This window comes from Pan troglodytes, chromosome 1 (assembly GCF_028858775.2).
Source record: "Pan troglodytes isolate AG18354 chromosome 1, NHGRI_mPanTro3-v2.0_pri, whole genome shotgun sequence".
NCBI classification, from domain to species: domain Eukaryota; kingdom Metazoa; phylum Chordata; class Mammalia; order Primates; family Hominidae; genus Pan; species Pan troglodytes.
The window spans coordinates 85,832,119-85,853,559 of NC_072398.2; the positions used below are offsets into that span (position 1 = coordinate 85,832,119).

Consider the following 21,441-nt stretch of genomic DNA (forward strand, 5'->3'; position numbering starts at 1 on the left):
TAGTTTGTGTTGGTCAGGAGTCTGGATATGGCTTAGCTGAATTTTCTGTTTAGGGTCTCAAAGACTGCATTCAAGCTGTTGGCCAGGCTGCTTTCTCATCTGAAAGCTTGCCTGGAAAAAGAATACCTCCAAATACACTCATTATTGACAGAGTTTCATCTCCTTGCAGTTGTGGAAAATAGGGCTTTGGCTTCTTATTAGCTCTTAGCTGGAGGCTGCCCTCAGCTCCTAAAGGCTGTCTTCAGTTCCTTGCAATGTTGAGCTTTCACAACATGGCAGCTTAATTCATCAAGCCTCTAGATGAATTAGGAGAGTCTCTAGAGTGAGCCTGCTGGAAGATCAAGTCTTAAATAATGTAATGTAATTATGAGAGTGACATCCCATCACCATTGCCGTATCTTATTGTTTAGAAGCAAGCCACTGGATTCTACATACACTCACGGAGTGGAAATTTCATGGAGGTATGAAATCAGGATACAGGAATGATAGGAGAGATGCCTTAGAGGCTGCCCATCACAGAATCTGTACTATTATCATAATCATAAGTAAAGAGATAATTATTATTCCATTTTAGGTGACACATAATTGTACATAGTCATGGGCTGCAGAGTGATATTTTGATACACGTTTACAATGTGTAGTGATCAAATCAGGATAATTAGTATATTTATCACCTTGAACATTTATCATTTCTTTGTGTTGTGAACATTCAAACATTCAAATCCTGTCTTCTAGGATTTTGAACACATACACTAAAGTATAATTAATCATATTCTCCCTGCAGTGTTACAGAACACTAAAACTTATTCCTCCCATTTAGCTATAACTTGTTAGCCATTAACCAACCTCCCCCTTTCCTTTCTCCCCATTTTCCTTCCCAGGATCTAATAACCACATTTCTATTCTCTAGTTCTATGAGCTCATTTTTTAAATTGCCACATATGAGTGAAAATATGTGGCATTTGTCTTTCTGTGCCTGGCTTATTTCACTTAACATAATGTACTCCAGTCTCATCCATGTTGCCATGAATGACAGGAGGTCATTTTTTTATGGCTGGATAGTATTCCATTATGTATATTTACTGCATTTTCTTATTCAGTTCATCTGTAGATGGTCATTTAGGTTGGTTCCATATCTTGTCTATTGTGAATAGTGCTGCAATAAACATGGGGGTGCAGGTATCTCTTTGATATACTAATTTCCTTTCCTTTGGATATGTACCCAGTCATCTAGTAGTAGGATTCTTGGAAAATATAATATTTCAATTTTTATTTATTTATCTGTTTATTTAGAGAGAGGAGGGTCACATTCTGTCCCCCAGGCTAGAGTGCAGTGGCACCATCATAACTCACTGCAGCTTTGAACTCCTGGGCTCAAGTGATTTTCCCACCTCGGACTCCTAAGTAGCTGAGACTGCAGGCAAGTGCAAACATGCCTGGCTAATTTTTTAAAAATGTTTTCGTAGAGACAGGATCTCACTTAGCCTATGCTTGTTTTGAACTTCTGGCTTCAAGCAATCCTCCTGCCTCAGCCTCCCAAAGTACTGGGATTACAGGCATGAACCACCACATCTGGCATATTTTTGTTTTTTGATGATAGTTATCCTAACTGGGGGGAGATGATATCTCATTGTGGTTTTAATTTCCTGATGATTAGTAAGGTTGAACATTTTAAAATATACTTGTTGATCATTTATATGTCTTCCTTTGAGAAATGTTTATTCAAATCTTTTTCTATTTTAAAATCAGATTTTTATTTGTTTGTTTGCTGTTGAGTTGAGTTGTTCGTATATTCTGGATATTGATAGTCGCTTGTCAAATGAATAGTTTGCAAATATTTTCTCCCATTCTACAAGTTGTCTCTTCATGCCATAGATGGCTTTCTTTGCTGTACAGAGCTTTTTAGTGTGATATAGTCCTATATGTCTATTTTTGTTTGTGTGTGTGTGTGTGCGCGCGCGTGCACTTCTGAAGTCTCACCCATAATATCTTTGCCTACAACAATATTCTAAAGCATTTTCCTTTTGTTTTCTTCTAGTAGTTTTATAGTTTCAGGTCTTTAATTCTTTAATTCACTCTGAGAGTTGATTTTTGTATATGGTTAGAAATAGGGGTCTAGTTTCATTCTTATGCATGTGGATATCCAGCTTTCCCAGCATGATTTATTGAAGACACTGTCCTTTTCCCAATGTGTGTTAATGATACCTTTGTCCAAAATAAGTTGACTGTACAAACATGGATTTATTTGGGGGTTCTCCATGCTGTTCCATTAGTCAATGTATCCGTTTTTCTACTAATGCCATGATCTTTTGGTTACTATAGTTCTTGATATGGTTTGGATGTGTGCCCCCTGCAAATCTCATGTTGAAACATGATCCCCAATGTTGGAGGTGGGATCTAGTGGGAGGTGTTGACTCATGGGGATGGATCCCTCATGAATGGCTTAGTGCCATCCCTTTTGTGATGGGTGAGTTCTTGCGTTAGTTTACATGAGAGCAGGTTGTTTAAAGGAGCCTGGCTGGTCCTCTTTTCTCTTGCTCCTGCTCTTGCTATGTGATATGCAGCTCCTTGTTTGCCTTGTACCATGCTTGTAAGCTTCCTGAGGCTCTCACCAGAAGCAGATGCTAGCATCATGCTTCCTGTACAGCCTGCAGAACCATGAGCCAAAATAAACCTTTTTTTCTTTATAAATTACCCAATGTATTAGTCCATTTTCATGCTGCTGATAAAAACATACCTGAGACTGGGCAATTTACAAAAGAAAGAGGTTTATTGGACTTACAGTTCCATATGGCTGGGGAGGCCTCACAATCATGTTGGAAGGCAAGAAGGAGCAAGTCACATCTTACATGGATGACAGCAGGCAAAGAGAGGGCTTGTGCAGAGAAACTCCCATTTTTAAAACCATCAGATCTCATGAGACCCGTTCACTATTCCAAGGACAGCACAGGAAAGACCCATCCCCATGATTCAATCATTTCCTACCTGCTGCCTCCCACAACTCATCGGAATGAGAGCTACAGGATTAGATTTGGGTGGGGATGCAGAACCAAACCATATTACCTAGTCTCAGGTATTTCTTTATACTAATGCAAATGTACTAACACAGTTTTGTAGTATATTTTAAAGTCAGATAGTGTGATCCTTCCAGTTTTGTTCTTTTTGTTCAATATTGCTTTGGCTATTCAGGCTCTTTTTCAGTTCTATACAAATTTTAGGATTTTTTTTATTTTTGTGAAGAATGCATTGAATCTATAGATTACTTTGGGTAGGAATTGCATTGAATCTATAGATTGCTTTGCTAGTATGATCATTTTAACAATGTTGATTCATCTAGTCCATGATCATGGGAAATTTTTTTTACTTTTTTTGTGCTCTTAATTTATTTCCTCAGTGTTTCACAGTTTTCCTTGTAGAGATCTTTCACTTCTTCAGTTAAATCTATTTCTTGGTATTTTTTTAAAGCTATTACAAATGAGATTCCTTTTTTGATTTCTATAGCTAATTTTTGAGAGTTTTTAACATGAAAAGTTATTGAATTTTATGAAATTTTTTTTCATATCTATTAAGATGATTATATTGGTTTTGGCCTTCATCCTGTTGATGTGATTTATCACATTCATTGAATTGCATATGTTGAAACATCCTTGCATCCATGGGATAAATTCCACTTGGCCCTGATGTATTATCTTTTTGATGTTATTGAGTTTCATTTGCTAGCAACTTGTTGAGGATTTTTACAACTGTGTTCCTCAAGAATATTGGCTTGTAGGCTTGTTTTTTTTAATTTGTGCCTGTCTGGTTTTGGTATTAGGATAATGCTGGCCTCCTAAAATGATTTAGGAAGTATTCTCTCCTTTTCAATTTTTGGGAATAATTTGAGAAGAATTGGTATTAGTTCTTCTTTAAACATTTGGTAGAATTCATCAGTAAAGCCATCCAGTCTTGGACTTTTGCAGGGAGAAGGGAAATTTTTTATTACTGATTCAACTTTGTTATTCATTATTGTTCTGTTCAGAATTTCTATTTCTACCTGGTTCAATCTTGGTAGGTTATATGTATCCAGGAATTTATTTATTTTTTCTAGGTTTTCTTATTTGTTGGTGTGGTTTTTCATAATACTCTCTAATGATCATTTGTATTTCTCTGGTATCAAGTTGTAATCCCTCCTTTTTCATTTCTGATTTTATTTCTGTCTTCTCTTTTCTTTCTCAGTCAAGCTAATGGCTTGTCAATTTTCTTTATCTTATCAAAAATCCAATTTTTCATTTTATTTATCTTTTGTGTTGTGTTTTAAAGTCCCTGTTTTGTTTAGCTCTGCTCTGAGCTTACTATTTCTTTTCTTCTACAAATTTTGGGGTTGGCTGCTTCTTGCTTTTCTGATCCCTTGAGGTGCCTTGTTTATTTGAAATCTTTCAGTTTTTTTGATGTAGTTGTTTAGTGCTATAAACTTTCCTCTTAGGACTGCTTTTGCTATGCCCCATAGGTTTTGATATGTTGTGCTTTTATTTTCATTTGTTTCAATACATTTTTAAAATTTTCTTTTTAATCTCTTAATTGACTCAATTGTTGTTCAGGAGCATATTTTTTTCTGTTTCTATTATTTGTACAGTTTCCAGAGTTCCTCTTCTTATTGATTTCTAGTTTTATTCCATTGTGATCCAAGAAGATACTTGATATTATTTCAGTTTCTTGTATTTGTTAATATTTGTTTGGTGGCCTAACATGGTCTATCCTGTATAATGTTCCATGTGCTGATGAGAAGGATGTGTATTCTGCAGCTGTTGGAGGAAGAGTTCTGTAAATGTCTACTAAATTTATTTGGTCTATAGTAGACTTTAAGTCTAATGTTTCTTTGTTGATCTTCTGTCTAGATTATCTGTCAAATGCTGAAAGTGGGCTGTTGAAGTCCCCAATTATTGTTGTATTAGGGTCTAGCTCTGTCTTTAGCTCGAATAATATTTGCTTTATATCTCTGGATGCATGTATTTAAAATGTTATAGCGTCTTGCTGAATTACCCCCTTTATCATTATAAAGTGACCTTCTTTGTCCCTTTTAACCTGAAGTTTATTTTATCTGGTATAAGTATGGCCACTCCTGGGTGCTTTTGGTTTCCATTTGCATGACATGTTTTTTTCTATTCCTTCACTTTCAGTCTATGTGTATATTTACAAGAGAAGTGAGTTTCTTGTAGGCAGCATATATTTGAGTTTTGTGTTTTAATTCACTCAGCCAGTCTATATCTTTTAATTGGAGAATTTAAACCACTTACATTCCAGGTTGTTATTGATAGGTGAGGACTTACTCCTGTCACTTTGTTAACTTGTTTCTAATTGTTTGATATATTTCTTATTCCTTTCTTACTCTAATTTTTTGTCTTTGTGATTTGGTAGTGATAACATTTGATTTTTTACCCTTCTTTCATTTGTGTATCTGCTCTACCAGTGAGTTAATACTTCTGTGTTTACATGATAATAGAGATCATTCTTTTATTTTCAGGTCCTGAAAATGATCTCCCTTAAGCATTTTTAGTGGCCAGTCTAATGATGAATGTTCTCAGTTTTTACTTGTCTGAGAAAAATTTTATTTCTCCATTTCTGAAGGATAGATTTGTTGGGTATAGTACTTTTTTCCAGCAGTTGTTTCTTTCAGCACTTTTCACAGCCTGTAAGGTGAGAAATCTGTTAGTCTGATGGAGATCCCCTTATATGTAACTTAATGCTTTTCTCTTGCTGTTTTTAGAATTTTATCTTTGTCTTTGACTTTTGACCATAATGTGCCTCAGACAGGACCTTTTTGGATTTAATCTATTTGGGACTTTTTAAGCTTCCTGTATCTGGATGTCTATATTTTTTGCAAGACTCAGAAAGTTTTCTGCTGTTATTTTATTAAATAGGTTTTCTATGTCCTTTTCCATCTCTTCTTTTTCTGAAATTTTAAACATTTGCATTTTTTTGCAAATGTTTAAAATTTCAGAATGTAGGCTTTCTCTATTATTTTTATTTATTTTTTCTTTTTGTCTGGGTTATTTCAAAAGATCTCTCTTCAACTTTAGGAATTCTTTCTATTGCTTGATCTAGTCTATTGTTGAAGCTATCAATTTTATTTTTAATTTCATTCATTGAATTATTCAGTTCCAGGATTTCTGATTGGTGTTTTAGTGATATCTATCTTTTCATTGAATTTCTCATTTGGATCATGAATTGTTTCCTTGATTTCTTTGAATTATCTATTTGTGTTCCTCTCATGTTGGACCCCTGTTGATTCAAAGAGGGATGGCACCATGTCTCAGAGGCCAAAGAAGAGACCCAGAGACAATGAATGAGACACAGGACTTACTAGGTTGGACTTTATTAAGGGTACAGTGGTTATGGGCTGGACAGAAGAACCACTACCATTTATAAAAATCATCCAGTTTATATAACATTTTCACTTAGCTTTCTTCACCTAGCAACACCCATTTAACCCAAAACAAAAGGCCTTAATCCCCTGTATGTCCTACATTTTAAAGGATGAGCCAGGGGTTTAGTTGTCATTAATAGTGTGAACCAAAAAGTATCTGATACAAGTATCAATCAATTTAGAAAGTTTATTTTGGCAAGGTTAAGGATGCACTTGTGACACAGCCTTCAGGAGGTCCTGACATGTGCCCAAGATGGGTGGGGCACTGCTTGCTTTTATGCATTTTAGAGAGACATAATGCATCAATCAAAACATGTAAAATGTACATTGGTTTTCTCTGGAAAGGTGGGACAACTCAAAGCAGGAGGTTCCAGGTCATAGGTAGATTTAAAGATTTTCTGATTGGCAATTGGTTGAAAGAGTTAAGTTATTATCTAAAGACCTGGAATCAATAGGAATGTCTGTGTTAAGGTAAGGAGTTGTGGAGACCAAAATTTATCATGCAGAGGAAGCCTCCTGGTAGCAGGCTTCAGAGAGAACAGATTGTAAATGTTTCTTATCAGACTAAAGGTCTTTGTTGATGTTAATCCTGGTCAGCTTTTTCTGAAGTCCAAAAGGGACTTTTGACTAATGAAGCATGTCTGACTCCCAATTCCTGTCATGACCTGTACTAGTTTCTCAGGTTAATTTTGGAATGCCCTTGGCCGAGAGGAGGGGTAGGTTCAAAAGGCTGGAATTTTATTTTTGGTTTACAGTCTTCCCCTTCTGGCCAAGATTTGTCAGAGTCAACATTAATGGCCACCAAATTTTTATTTTGTCCTGTAGCATTGCCAGGGTGGCATAGCTGCTGGCCTCAGATTCATCTTGTCCCTTGTTGGGATGCTTACGGCCAAGATACTTAGAGTCAAAAGACAGCCAATTTAAATGTTCTAGGTCAGACAGTAATGGACATAGACAGCCATTCATTAACCTTTAAAAATGTTTAAGTAATATAAAAACCAACAAACAAAAGTCAAGGCAAATCTACAAAATTGACTTATCTTTAACTTCTATTTGTTGATCTACTATAATCTTGGTTTTAGTTACAGACTTATAGCAATTAGATATACAAACATAAGCATCGTTATGAAAAAAATTTAAATATATATCTGCACAACTCATGAGAGTATTATACCCAGTAAGTGTTGTCATGAGTATCTTTATCCTCTCAGTAATTATTTTTTTTTAATTCTACAGGAAGCAGGAAATTCTTTATGGTTGGGATGGATTAAAATGTGCCACATAGCTGGGTGCGGTGGCTCACGCCTGTAATCCCAGCACTTTGGGAGGCCAAGGCAGGCAGATCACCTGAGGTCGGGAGTTCGAGACCAGCCTGACCAACATGGAGAAACCCCGTCTTTACTAAAAATACAAAATTAGCTGGGCATAGTGGTGCATGCCTGTAATCCCAGCTACTCCAGAGGCTGAGGTAGGAGAATTGCTTGAACCCAGAAGGTGAAGGTTGCAGTGAGCCAAGATCGAGCCATTGTACTCCAGCTTAGGCAACAAGAGTGAAACTCTGAAAAAAAAAAGAATGTGCCACAGAATAATGCAGGAGGTAGACTCTTTTTTTACGAGCTATTTAAGCATCTGTGTACCCATTCTTGATTTGGAGGATTTGGAGACTCTGAGGGCCTGATCTAATTCTATCCCTCAAAACCAGCCCTTACAATTTCCACATACATGGTTTGAAAATTTAGTTATTTCTTTCCTTACTTCCTTTCTTCCTCCCTCCCTTACTTATTATATATCCTAAGCATCTATTTTCTTTAAAGTAATCTTTATTCAAATTAGCCCTATTTCTGCCATGATGTAGGGAGATTAACATATCCTCTCCTGAAAAAGCAATTATAAAGCTGAAAAGAGATGTAAAAAAATAACCATTTCAGTTCTCTGGAAATAACCCAAGTTTCCAATAAACTGAATAACATTTAGTCTTGACATTTATTCTTGAAAATTACTATATCAGCTTTGTTGGCATAGTAATTCAACCAGAGTAGGACAGGCTGTGAAAATCAACAACTTAGCTGCCACTGCTAGAAGGTGTCCCCCTTAATCTGGACTTTAGTCATTTAAAGTGTTGATTTCGTATGCTTAAGAGTGAACAGGATGAGTCAGCATCTTCACTAGGCTGATGTTACAGCCCTGTTTGGGGACCATACAATGGACTAGCAGATTTGCCAGACATTTAACGTGAAATCTTGGACATGAGCTAAACCTGGGGGCACTAAGAAGATTTACTGAATGTCCTAGGTTGATCAGAGACCATCGGTAGCAGGGACTGGAATGGGCTCAAGCCTACCATACATCCCTAGAATACAGAGCCATACACAAAGACAGAGGAGATGTGTGAAAAGTTAGGGGTTAATAAAAACCAGAGAAGACTTGAGAACAGCCTAAACTTTTTTGTTTTTGTATTTGAGACAGGGTTTTGCTCTGTCTCACAGGCTGGAGTGCACTGGCATGATCACAGCTCACTGCAGCCTCAACCTCCCAGGCTCAAGGGATCTTCCCAATTCAGCCTCCTGAGTAGCTGGGACTGCAGGTGTGCACTACCATGCCCCGCTAACTCTTCATTTTTTGTAGAGATGGAGTTTCCTTATGTTGCCCAGGCTGGTCTTGAACTCATTGGCTCAAGCGATCCTTCCACCTTGGCCTCCAAAAGTGTTGGGATTACAAGTGTGAGCCACCTTGTAAGTGATACCAGGCCACCTTGAACTTTGAATGCATCTCTAGCTCTGAGGTGTTTTTTAACACTAACCAATTCAATTATCTTATTCTCACAACAACTTGATGTCCAACAATTCAATTCAATTTGGACACTATCTACCTGGAGCTAGCTTCAGTTCCCTCACTTAAAGGGCTCAGTCCCACAGAGTGCCCCCAACTCAAATGCCAGTTGCAAGTTTCAGGCCAGGTATCCTGACAAACAAGTTATAAATTGAGAGTTCCCACATCCATCCCCAGGTTCAATAATTTGCTAGAACAGCTCACAGAGCTCAGGAAAACACTCTACTTATATTTGCCTGCCAGTTTATTGTAAATGATACAAATGGATAAGCAGATGAAAAGGTACATAGGACAAGGTCTGAAAGGGATCCTAGCACAGGAGCTTCTTTTCCCTAAACTTGGGGTCTGCTACCCTTTTGGCGTATGAATGCATTCACCAACGTAGAAGCTCTCTGTATCTTATTGCTCAAGAGTTTTATAGATTCAATCTCCAGCTCCCTTCTCTTTTCCCAGGAGGTCAGTGGGTGGGGCTGAAAGTTCCAACCCTCTAATTTCTTGTCTCTCTGGTAATCAGCCCTATTCTGAGGCTATCTGATAGTCCCACTCTGTCACCTGATTAGCATACACTCAGGTGTCATTATCAAAATGGGCTCATTATGATTACAAAGGCACTCCTATCACTCAGGAAATTTTAAGGGTTTAGGAGCTCTATGTCAGGAACCAGGGGCCAAGACCAAATGTATTTTTATTTCCATGCCAATTCACACACAAATCCATCAGCAGAGACTAGACACCTTACTGGCTGTGACCAATCTTTGGCTAAACATTAAGCTATGCAGGCACAATGGTGACCTTAGTAAGCCAGGCTTAACTATAAAAACAAGAAAAAACCCAAAGACATTATCAACCATACATTCCAGAGAATCAGATTTCCCAAATTTAGTCCAGGCAAGTTACTAAACAAGCAAAACATTAACTACAAATCTCAGAGGAGAAAATAAAGATCCCAAGATACTGATATACAATATATTATCTGAAATGTCTTATATTCAATAAACAAGACAGATAGAAAGAAACAAGAAAGTGTGATACATACTCTGGGAAAAATGACAGTTCATATAAACTGTCTCTGAGTGGTCCTATATGTTAGATTTAGAAGAAAAAGTCTTCAAAGAAACTATTCAAAGAACTAATGAAAATGATGTTTAAATAATTAAAGGAAAGTGTGATAGCAATGACCCCAATGATCGAATGAATAGAAAATTTCAGCAGAGATAAAAATCATATAAAAGAACCAACTGGAAGTTCTGAAGTTAAAATATACTAGAATATTTCATAAAAATAAAAGATCAAATAATCAGGAAGATATAATAATTTTAAGTGTATTTCACCTAAAAACAGTGTCCCAGAATATGTGAAGCAAAAAAAACTAAGAATTGAAAGTATAGACAACAATAATAGCTGGAGATTTCAATACCCACTCTTAATAATTGATAGAATGCCTAGACTGTAAATTGGCTAGGGTAAAGAAAATTTGAGCAATGCTATCAACCAACTTAATATAACTGACATTTATAGAACGCTCCACCCAAAGAGTTCAGAATACACATTCTTTTCAAGTTTATTTGGAAAATTCTGCAGATAGATGATGTACTGGGCCACTAAATACGTCTCAATGCATTTTTTTTGAAGAAAATTAATCATATGAAGTATGTTCTCTGACCACAACAAAATTAAATTGGAGATCATAATAGAAACAAATCTGGGAAAATGTCAAGTATATGGAAATCAAATGACATACTTATGAAAAAAACCCCTCATGATTCAAAAAAGAAATCACAATGGAATATTTTAAAATATTGTGAATGAATGGAAACAAAACCACGAGTGTGAGCCACTGTGCCTGACCTGTCAATTTTTATAAAGAAAAATAATTGGTGATTTATACTACCAAATTCCAAAACTTATCATAAAGCTGTAGTAATAAAAATAGTGTGGTACTGGCATAAAGATAGGTATATAGATCAATGAAAAAGAGTTGAGATCAGTGGAACAGAAGTGAGAGCCCAGAAATAAACCCATATATCTATGGTTAGTTAATTTTCAGCAACAGTGCCAAGACAATTCAAAGGGGAAAGGATAACTTCTTTTTTAACAAATGATGAAGGAATAATTAAATATAAACCACAACAAAAAAAACTTAGGCCCCTACCTTATGTTCTATTCAAAAATTAACTAAAATGAGTCATAGAGCTAAATATAAAAGTTAAATCTATAAAATTCAAGAGTAAATCATAGGAGGACAACTTTGTGACTTTGGGTTAGCCAAAAAGTTCTTACATAAGATGACCAAAGCAGAAGCCATACAAGAAAAAAATTAGTGAATTTTATTTCATTAAAATTGAGAACTTTTGTGCCTCAAAGGATACCATGAAGAAAAGGAAAAGATAAACTTCACACTAGCAGAAGATATGTGCAAAGTACAAAACTGAAAAGGACTTGTATCCAGCATACATATCTTTATAACTCAATATAAAGAAGGTAAACAATCTAAAACATAGGCAAAAGGTAGGCATAGACATTTTACCAAAAAAGATATATGAAAGAAAATGTAATCCTCATTATTAGTCATTAGGGAAAATAAAATTAAAACCACACCAAGATACCACCATACACCCACAAGAATGTCTATAATAAAAAACACAGACACCTCAGCCTGGGTGACAGAGTGAGACTTCACCTAAGAAAAAAAGAAAAAGAGAGAGGGAGACAGAGAGAGAGGAAGGAAGGAACAAAGGGAAGGAAGGTAGGAAAATAAAAAAATAAAAACGACAATACAAAGCATTGTTGAGGAAATGGAGCAGATGGAACTCTCATTCATTGCTGATGAAAATATAAAATGCTGCAGTCACTTTGGAAAACAGTTGGGCAGTGTCTTAAAAACATTAAACATAAATTTACTATATGACCCAGCAATTCTACTCCCAGGAATCTAAGCAAGAGAAATGAAAACATATGCCCACAAAGGGACTTAAATGCAAATGTTCATAGCAGCAGTATTCATAATAGGCTAAAACTAGAAACAATCCAAATGTCCATCAACTGGTGCGTGATTAACATGTGGTGTGTCCAAACAACAAAATACTACTCAGGAATGAAAAGTAAAAGAGTGACACGTGCTACAACATTGATGTCAACTGGGGCTGATTTAATAAGATACCATAGGCTGGGTGGCCTAAACCACAGAAATTTATTTCTCATGGTTCCGTAGGCTGCAAAGTTCAAGATCAGGATGCCAGCAGATTCTCTATCTGGTGAGGGCCTTCTTACTGGTTTGCAGATGGCCATCAACTAGTATCCTTACATGGCAGAGACAGCGAGCCCGAGTCTCTTTCTCTTTTTCGTTATTAAGAACACTGATTCCATCATGGGGGCTCTACCTTCATGACATCATCTAAATCTAAGTAGCTGCCAAAGGCCCCACCTTTTAGTACCATTCCATTGGGGGTTAGTTTGCAGGAAACACAAACATGCAGTCCAAAACAATTAATTAACCTTAAAAATATTATGTCAAGGGTGCCAGATACAAAAGACTATGTATTCTATGGTTCCGTTTTTATAAAATGGCCAGAAAAGGCAAATTTATAGAGGCAGAAAGAAGTGCTTGATTGGAGACAGAGGGTATGGTGCACTGCAAATGGGCTTTAGGAAAATTTGGAGGCAATAACAAATGTCCTAAAACTGGATGGTAATGATAATGCAAAACTATAACTCTACTAAAAATCATTGCATTCTATACTTACAGTGGATAAAATATTTAAATTATACCTCAACAAAGCTGTATCTATTTTAAAAAGCTTTAAAAAACCCCAAGGAATGGGAAAGACCAAGGCCTCTGGTCAGGTCTGGCTCTGCATATTTAGACTGAGCTGTAGAGTGATTATTTTTCTTCCTCATTGTCTGACTTGATTAATTCTACTTTCAGAAGGAAAAGTTCATGGGAAATTTAGATGCCTAACTCCCTAGAGGATTTTGAATTTTCTGTTATCGTTGGAGGAGAAACATCCAAATAACAGATGTATGAATTTCATTAATAATGAAAACTTTAGAATTAAAAAAATACTTTTGTAGGACGGATTGTCAGTAGTTTTATTTATTTTCTCAGTAATCTGTCTTCTCAACAGGTAAATTCATTTTCTGGCTTCCACAAATTGAATTAACTACAGAGTTATAAGGTCCGTGTGTACTCTTTTTTATTTTTATTTTTTCATTTTTAAAGAGAGGGTCTCTCTCTTGCCCAGGCTGGAGTGCAGTGGTGCAATTGTGGCTCATTGCAGCCTTGACCTTCTGGGTTCAAGCAATACTCCCACCTCAGCCTCCCAAGTAACTGGGATTATAGATGTGCACCAACAGGCCTGGCTTTTTTTTTTTTTTTTTTCTCAATAGAGATGAGTTCTGCCTATGTTGCTCAGGTTAGTCTCTAACTCTTGGGCTCAAGCGAGCCTCCTGCTTCAGTCTCCCAAAGTGCTGGGATTACAGGTGTGAGCCACCATGCCCAGCCCCTTATGAACTCTTCAGGCAAAGAAAAAGAACTGTGTCAAGAATTCAAACATCTCTGAGCGATTAGAGGAAGTGACCCCAAGTGCATATATGCCGACTCTATATTCATGAAGTTGTAAATAGTTATATACTACTTATGTAAGGAGGTCAAGGCTGCAGTGAGCTGTGATCATGCCACTGCACTTTAGCCTGAGTGACAGTGAGACTTAGTCTTAGGAAAAAAAATGAGTTAACAGGAGCTGTGAATTCTTTAGAGTTTAATAATAGAGATCTTCTATTTAATTGCTATGTTTAAGTTTATGTCTGCCTTTCCAGTTAGATTTGACAGATTCTGTATAATGTCAAAATAAATGGTTTATTCATTCAATTTATTGAGGGAAAGAGATCATTCTAGAAAAGACAGTCAATTCAATTTTATATGCATGCAGATTAGTGATTATTCTTTTGTCTTCCAAATAATAGTTTAAAAACAAAACCAAATGAGATGAATAGTAGATCAGAAGTCGGAAAACTGAAGCTTGTTTTGTTAGTAATAACTGTGATTTTTAAATTCTAGGCATTTAAAATCTTTAATTCCCTTTTTCTCTTCATATATTAAATGGATTTAGTAATAACATAATAGTTGCATGGTCCTACTTTCATGATAAGATAAGAAAATTAATATGTAGCCAATCTCAAATAACATGTCTCCAGGCCCCATAACCAACCCTAGAGTGCATAAAAATGAACATAGAACTTTCTTTGATTGTCCCAACCAGAATTTTTTTCCCCACTGAATCCTGTAGTGTCTTTTCTCTTAAACCCCTCTGGCCCTGCTATGTTGGAGAGATGCATATGTGTTATCTAAGCTGAAAGCCCCCATAGAAAGTAACTGGATCCATTGACCTTCTGTTTGCAGCTATGCTTAGCACCATGCCTTACACAGACACCCATTAGCTAAGAAATAAATACAGATGGGCAAACTGAGGTGCCCTTCTCTAGTACCGGCCCAATTTTTTATTAACCCCTTTTCATATATGTGTACACTCGTAAATATTTCCTAGATTTCTTTAGATAGCCCCACAAACAGTTGTAATATACTATATTTGCATAGAACTTAAAAAATTATTTTCTAAGAGCAATTTATCTTTGTAAGCAAATTTGGTTCTCTCCAGAGATACAATCCCTGGTCTTTATTCCTTTCAGGACTGCAGGAGATGATGCTACATGGGAGTAGTCGACAGCATAGAGGTCTAGCGATCTGAAGTCTCTGGTCCTACCCATTTAACTTCTACTCTCTGGTCCTACCCATTTAACTTTTACAACTAACCCATTTGACCTTATTCAAAATGTACCTCAGATTATGGTAAGACAGCAGACATGGAAATGATTGTCATGAGAAAGAAGTATACTAACAAATTCCTAAAAATAAGAGATACACCATGCCATGCAGGGCCACAGGAAAGAACACCTAGACCAGTCAGAAGGCAGAAGGAAGAGAGGGGAGAGCATTGGTGTTTTCTCAGGAATGAATGGGCAAGGAAACACTTTAAGATTGAATAGTTTGAGTAATTTTGGTAAGTTGTGGGCTGTAGTAGTGGTGCCTAGCTGTCAGGTAGGTGGTCCTGAGGTGATTTAGGACAGGGGGAATATTGGTTTGGCATGTGAGAGTTTGATAAAACATAGAGTTGGGGATGTGGGTTCTGGATTGGTAGGTTTAAATATCCAAGGCACATATGCTGGGGAGTTTGCTTTCTCTAGGAATTAGCTAGCCCTCGGTGGAACAGTCTCTCCAGGATCAAGGCCTTAAATGCAAGAGCATCAAGAATACAGAAAATAAGACATAGTCAACAGAGATTTTAGTCAAGTCACTTTAACTCTCACACCTGTTTTCTAGTCTGCAAAATGAAAATATTGAATGAAGTCACCTCTAATGTATGTCTCTGGCTATAGGGAAGAATCCCATGGCTCTGGGTTCTGTGCTTCATGCTTCTTCTTATGCCAGTGAGTAATTGCTACAGTTAAAACACTGCTCTGTCCCAATAAGGAGGGTATTGTTTGTGTCTGGAACAACTGTGTATTTTAAAAAGGAGATGGGCTAATAACCCTACCAGCAAAATGTTTAGTGTCTCATTTACACATTTTTTTCCTTATTAGGAGCTGAGCAGATAAAATGTTTGAGTTATCTAGTAAAGCCACAGAAACCTTAGGAGGTGGGGAAAATGTCAGCCAAATCTCATTCATATTTGCTAAAAGAATGCAAACCAGTTGGGTCAGATAAGGTATAGTTATTTATAAATCACCTGGGAGCAAGCTATTATTTTAATTGGAGAAAATTTATTATTCAGCTCCTTGAATAATTTGCCAAATATGGTTACAAGCACATCTGTGAATGAATGAAATTTATGAAGGGTAGGCATCACTTAGGTAACTCAAGAAGTATTCTTTTCAGACTACCATCCACAACACAGAAAAAAAAAGTTCAGAAAATGTCATTTTCACTTCTGATTTCTATTTATGACCTATGCCCTTGAATTTGTATTCCCACTCTCTAACCCTTATAAAACTCAAATGATCTCCCAATGACACTAACCTGGCTGTATATATTGCAACTTTGGAGCAGACTCACAATAGGAGTGCCATGTGTGGTATATAGATTGTGAGCTGCTCAACTGTAGGGGGCACAATTTATAATCAGACTCAATCCTGGGCATCCAGATGCTTTCAATTTGGATGACATATAGACATGAGGGGAAAGGCATGAGAGGGTTGCATAGGATGGAAAAATAACTTATGAGTTAAAATTACCAAAGAAGCTCAATGTTCAAATCACAACCCTCACATGTCTTTATCTGCTTGTGCTGCCATAACAAAACACTATAGACTGAGTGGCTTAACCAACATACATTTACTTCTTACATTTCTGGAGTCTGGGAAGTGCAAGTTCAAGGTGCCTGGTGAGGACTCTCTTCTTGGCTTTCATATGGCTGTTTTCTGTTTTCTCACATGGAGAGGAAAAAAGAGACAGAGGGTGAGAGCATGTACACCCTCAAGTTCTCTGACATCTCCATTTAGAAGAACACTAATTCCACTGTGAGGGCCCTATCCCCATGACTTCATCTAATCCCAATACCTTCCAAAGACCCTGCCTCCAAACACTGTTACATTGAGGGTTAGGGCTTCAACATATGAATTTGGGTGGGACACAAACATTCACTCCATAACACCATATAAATGGCACTTCCTAGAATTATGGAGTGCACAATTTTTACAACTGTTCTTTCCCTCTTTCTCTCTGGAGCACCTTCAACCCTATTTTTTATAATATGATATTATTTCACTCACCTTTCAAGGCCCACTTTTCAAGTTTCCAACTCCTTTATCATTTCTTTAAAAATGCTTATTGAGAACTAAGTATTTTCCAGGCACTATAGTGGGTATTGAGCATATAAGATATGCCTCTGCTTTCTCTTTCCATGCAATCAAGAGGGGGAGATAAATGCTAAATGCAGTGAAGTATCAAAGATGTAGTGAAATAAGTCCAGACAAGGAAAACTATTAGTACAAAAAATAAAATGACTCATTCTACCTGAGGAAGCTGAGAGAGGCTGTGTGGTAGATGGAGTGACATACGAATTCACAGAGAAAAGTGAATTTTGAGCTGAATCTTGAAGAATGAATAAGCATTAAATAGGCAGAGTTGAGGGGTATGGGCATTAAAACATTGAGGCAAAGCATGGAGATAGATTTTAAAAGCCCTTTATGACCTAAAGGGTTAGAACTTTATCTATAAAAAGTAGGGAGCTATTGAAGAAAAACATGGTGTTTTAGAAACATCATTCTTATAGTGATTTGAGAGATGCAAATCCAGAGTAATACAGACAAATTAGGTGACAATTGCAAGAATCAAAAAAGAGACGATGAGGCCCGAACTAAGTAGGTAGTAGTGGAATGAATGTGGGAGTGAATATGAGACATATTAAACAGAGAACATATATAGGATTTGATGAATGAGTGAATGTGAGAGGTGATAAGTGGTAGGGAGGAGATTAGAGTGACCCTTACTTTTCTAACTTAGATGCCGGGGTCTGGGTCTTGCCATAAATTGGGGTTGTAATAAAAACAGAGGAGCAGATCCCTCTGAGGTTGATGGGGTGGCAGTGCTGTAGGAGATTAGTTCAACACTGAACTGTTGCTGGCCTGGATGTTGAGACTGTTGCAGCCTCCACCTGGAGTCCACTAGGCAGTTGGGCTGATAACTCTAGGGCACAGGGACAAGTATAGGCTGAAAGTGTAATCTGCACAGGTATATTTATTTGGGGGTTGATTGAAGGCCAAGAAAACATAAAGAATAAAAATAAGTGAGTGCCAGGGATGGAGAACCTTGGAATGGCTAACTTTTAACAAGTAGGCAAGAAGATGAGAAGCCAGAAAAGGAAGTGGTTATTGAGGTAGGGAAAAATCAACCATAACAGGAACAAAAAGATGATTATGTGGAAAAGTTTTAGAGAAAGAGTGAGGATAAGTGAACTGAAACCTGAAAAGATCCTTTCAATTTGAAATGAGTCACAGTTTCCAAAGGATAATGGGAACAGAATCCTGAAGAGTGATTGAGAGGTTGAGATGCATTGACAAAAGAATACATAATCTTTTGAACAGTTGAGTTAAAGGAAGGAGAGATATAGGGGTTTAGTTAGAGAAGGATGCAAAGTTCAAAAAGAAGATTTATTAGTATTGTTACTACTATTATTATTTATAGCCTACTTGAAAGGAGTTTAAAAAGAAAAGAATAGTAAATGCAGGTTAGAAGAGGATGATAAAGGTACAAGTTGCCTTACAAGACTAGGAGAGCAGATGTAGGAAATATGGAAATAAATTAGCATTGAAGTAAAAAGAGAAACCTCTTCCTTTGATATAGAAATGAAAATAGTGGGGATGAATATATATTTAAGTAAATGTTAAGATTGTAGGCTCAAAGTTAAGATGGTAAGGAAGTTCTTGTCTACTGGCCTTTTTTCCCCCTATGAACTTAAGGGATATGATCGTCATTGAAGTTGCAGCAGAGATGGAGTAGGTATCCATCTTTACACTGAAGAGTTTACGAAGTGTAAGGAAACTATGGACTAACCTTTGTGAGACACAGAAAAGACACTGAAGCAGTGATGGTGAAAGGATTGTCAAACAGTACAGGACATACTACTGAGTTGGAGTCCACAAATTTCTAGGGGCAGTAATATACACAAGTATGTAATATGCTTTTGCAATGCTCAGCATTCCAAGTGCACAAGTGGAGAAGGCATGTGGCTGGGTTTACTATGGAGGTAAATTCACAAGGTGGATTCAGAGGGGTAAGGGTCTATGGATTTTGAAGTGCTAGTGAGAGTAGGAGATTCACCATGGATCAAGATTGGTTAGAAAAAGAAGTCATGAGGAGAGTGATGAACTGGGAGAAGATAGGAGGATTTAAAGAACTAAGTCTCAATGAGGTTAAAGAGCAGGTTGACATAGGGAAATATAATGACTCTAAGGATAGGAGATCATAATCAGATATTGAAATATTGGAATTTACCATTTCAGAGATGAGGATACTCCAAGGTCCAGATTCAGCAATGTGTTTAAATTATTAAAGTGGAAGAAGGACTTTGAGGTCAAAAAGTTTAAGATAAGTTTGTTGGATAGTTATGCATGTGTATGATACAATCATGAATGATCTTGGCAGGAGTTGGGACAGAAATAAAAATTGAGTCACACTAGAATGCTCAAGGATGAAATGTGTGGGGTGTAGGATACAGGGGAAATAATGAACAAAAGAGCTTTTATTCAACTTAGAGTTTACAGTGTGGTATTCACAGATATGATTTCACTTAATTTTCGCAATCTATCAAGTAGATATGACTATTAGTCTAATTTTATAGATAAGGAAACTGAGATAGAATTTGGGACTTGCCAAACAAACATCACTCAAGTTAGTAAGTGACAGAGCTGGAATTCAAGCCCATATTTTCTGACTTCAGATCTCATGTTCTTTCCAGGATAACATGCTATCTTAGCTGAGATGAAATCATACCCCTTGGGGCACACGTTTAGCAGAGGGTACTCTAAAGATATAATGCCTTAAACCAAACAAAATAATAATATAAATGTGAAATTTAAGACCTCTTATTAGGTAAGAGGTGCTTTCCCTGAGGCAATGATTAAAGAAAGGAATTTCCCCCAGTTTGTGCCAAAGAAAATGAAAGGCTTACATACATACATCAGTCAAAACCCCCCTCAGCTGCTCCAAGGTAAAGAGCAGAACCAACCCTCAGCCATACACCATAGGTGCTTCTTAATATTCAATTTAACTCAATTACACCTGGACAAAAATGTCAGGTGACAGGATCAGGAAATAAGGCATGGAGCATCTAGTATCCTACTTAAAAACAACATAAAAAATGGATGGTTCAGGTCTTATTGTTCATATCTCTTTCATGATTCTCATTTCCTCTCAAAGACAAAAGTACTGATAATAATTTAAACAAAATATTCCGAAAACACCAAATCTTTCTGGGAACAAGAATCTGAGAGTCCCTGCTTTAGACAACATTATGGTAATTTCTTTCTTCTGTTTGATTTAACATAACTATTAAGGCAGGAAAAAAGATTTAATCCTCTTTCCCACTTTCCTATAATTTTTGCCACTGGAGTTCATCCATGACAAAAACAGTGAAGGAATGGGATTGGTCTTTGGGAGTTGTTGGGGCTCCTTTCCTACCCAGTAATAGTGGTTAGAATATGGCAGGTGTTAACAAATGGTAACTAAGTTATACTTAGCCTAATAATTAACTGAGGGCACTGCCCATTAGGAGAGAAAACATTCCAACAATGGGAGATTCAAATACTCAAAAAAACATTTTCAGAGAGCTTTGAAGGGGAAAAGAACCTAGTTCAAGAATCTGAAGAAGCAACACTCCTTCTTGAATATGGACAGGGCTGAATATTTGGAAGACTCAGGAAAGGGTCCTCTCTTAGGGAAATGCCTAGTGGGCGTATTACCATGAGTTTAGATAGAGTGGGCCCATAGATGGCAAGCCAGGAGAAAATTGAAATTGCAGAAATTACAGAAGATCTTTTGTAAGATGCAAAAATGTTAAGCAAGTTACAGCTGCCCAGACTGCATGAAAAGGGTTTAAGCTATAAAGCCCAAGCAATGAAGTCCCTGAGGTTCTTTATTTCATAAGATGTGGGTTTGGGTGTGGGTAGGAAGCAGACTTAGCTGAGAGGTGAGCTTCAGTCAGATGCTGCCCGACCAGTTTATGAAATTAATTGCACCTCCATGCCCAGTAGAGAATTTACCACTACTCAAATAGATGCAGGAATCGCCAGCCCATGGAGATCCCTAGGGTCAGAAAGAACTTTGATGTGAATAACAGTAGTGTAAAAAGTTTCAAGACTCAGTGTGATCAGCTCTTCTCCCAGAACATAGACTGGCTTCTCAATTCCAGTACTAACCATGTCAGCCCATTTGACTACTGCCTCCTCACCTCTAGATTGTTAACTTCATTATGGAGTAGATTATCTGATACTGTGTGGATTGCTTTGCTCAAGAATATCATTGTCCTAGATGCCAATTTGTTACACAGACCTAGATCATCCCACCTTTAGGAGGGAGGAGAGGTTGAAAAACTGAATGAGAAATACTTTAAAAAAAAATAGGAATGCAAAGATTTACTAAGAGAAGAATATAATAA

At 37.0% G+C, this 21,441-nt stretch overlaps 1 protein-coding gene across 3 annotated transcripts in view; it reads left to right on the forward strand.

Annotated features, from left to right (window-relative positions):
- LOC134808622 (uncharacterized) overlaps positions 1-21,441 on the forward strand; it is a 76,899-nt gene that overhangs the window by 38,155 nt on the left and 17,303 nt on the right. The gene's annotated exons all lie outside the window — the stretch shown is intronic.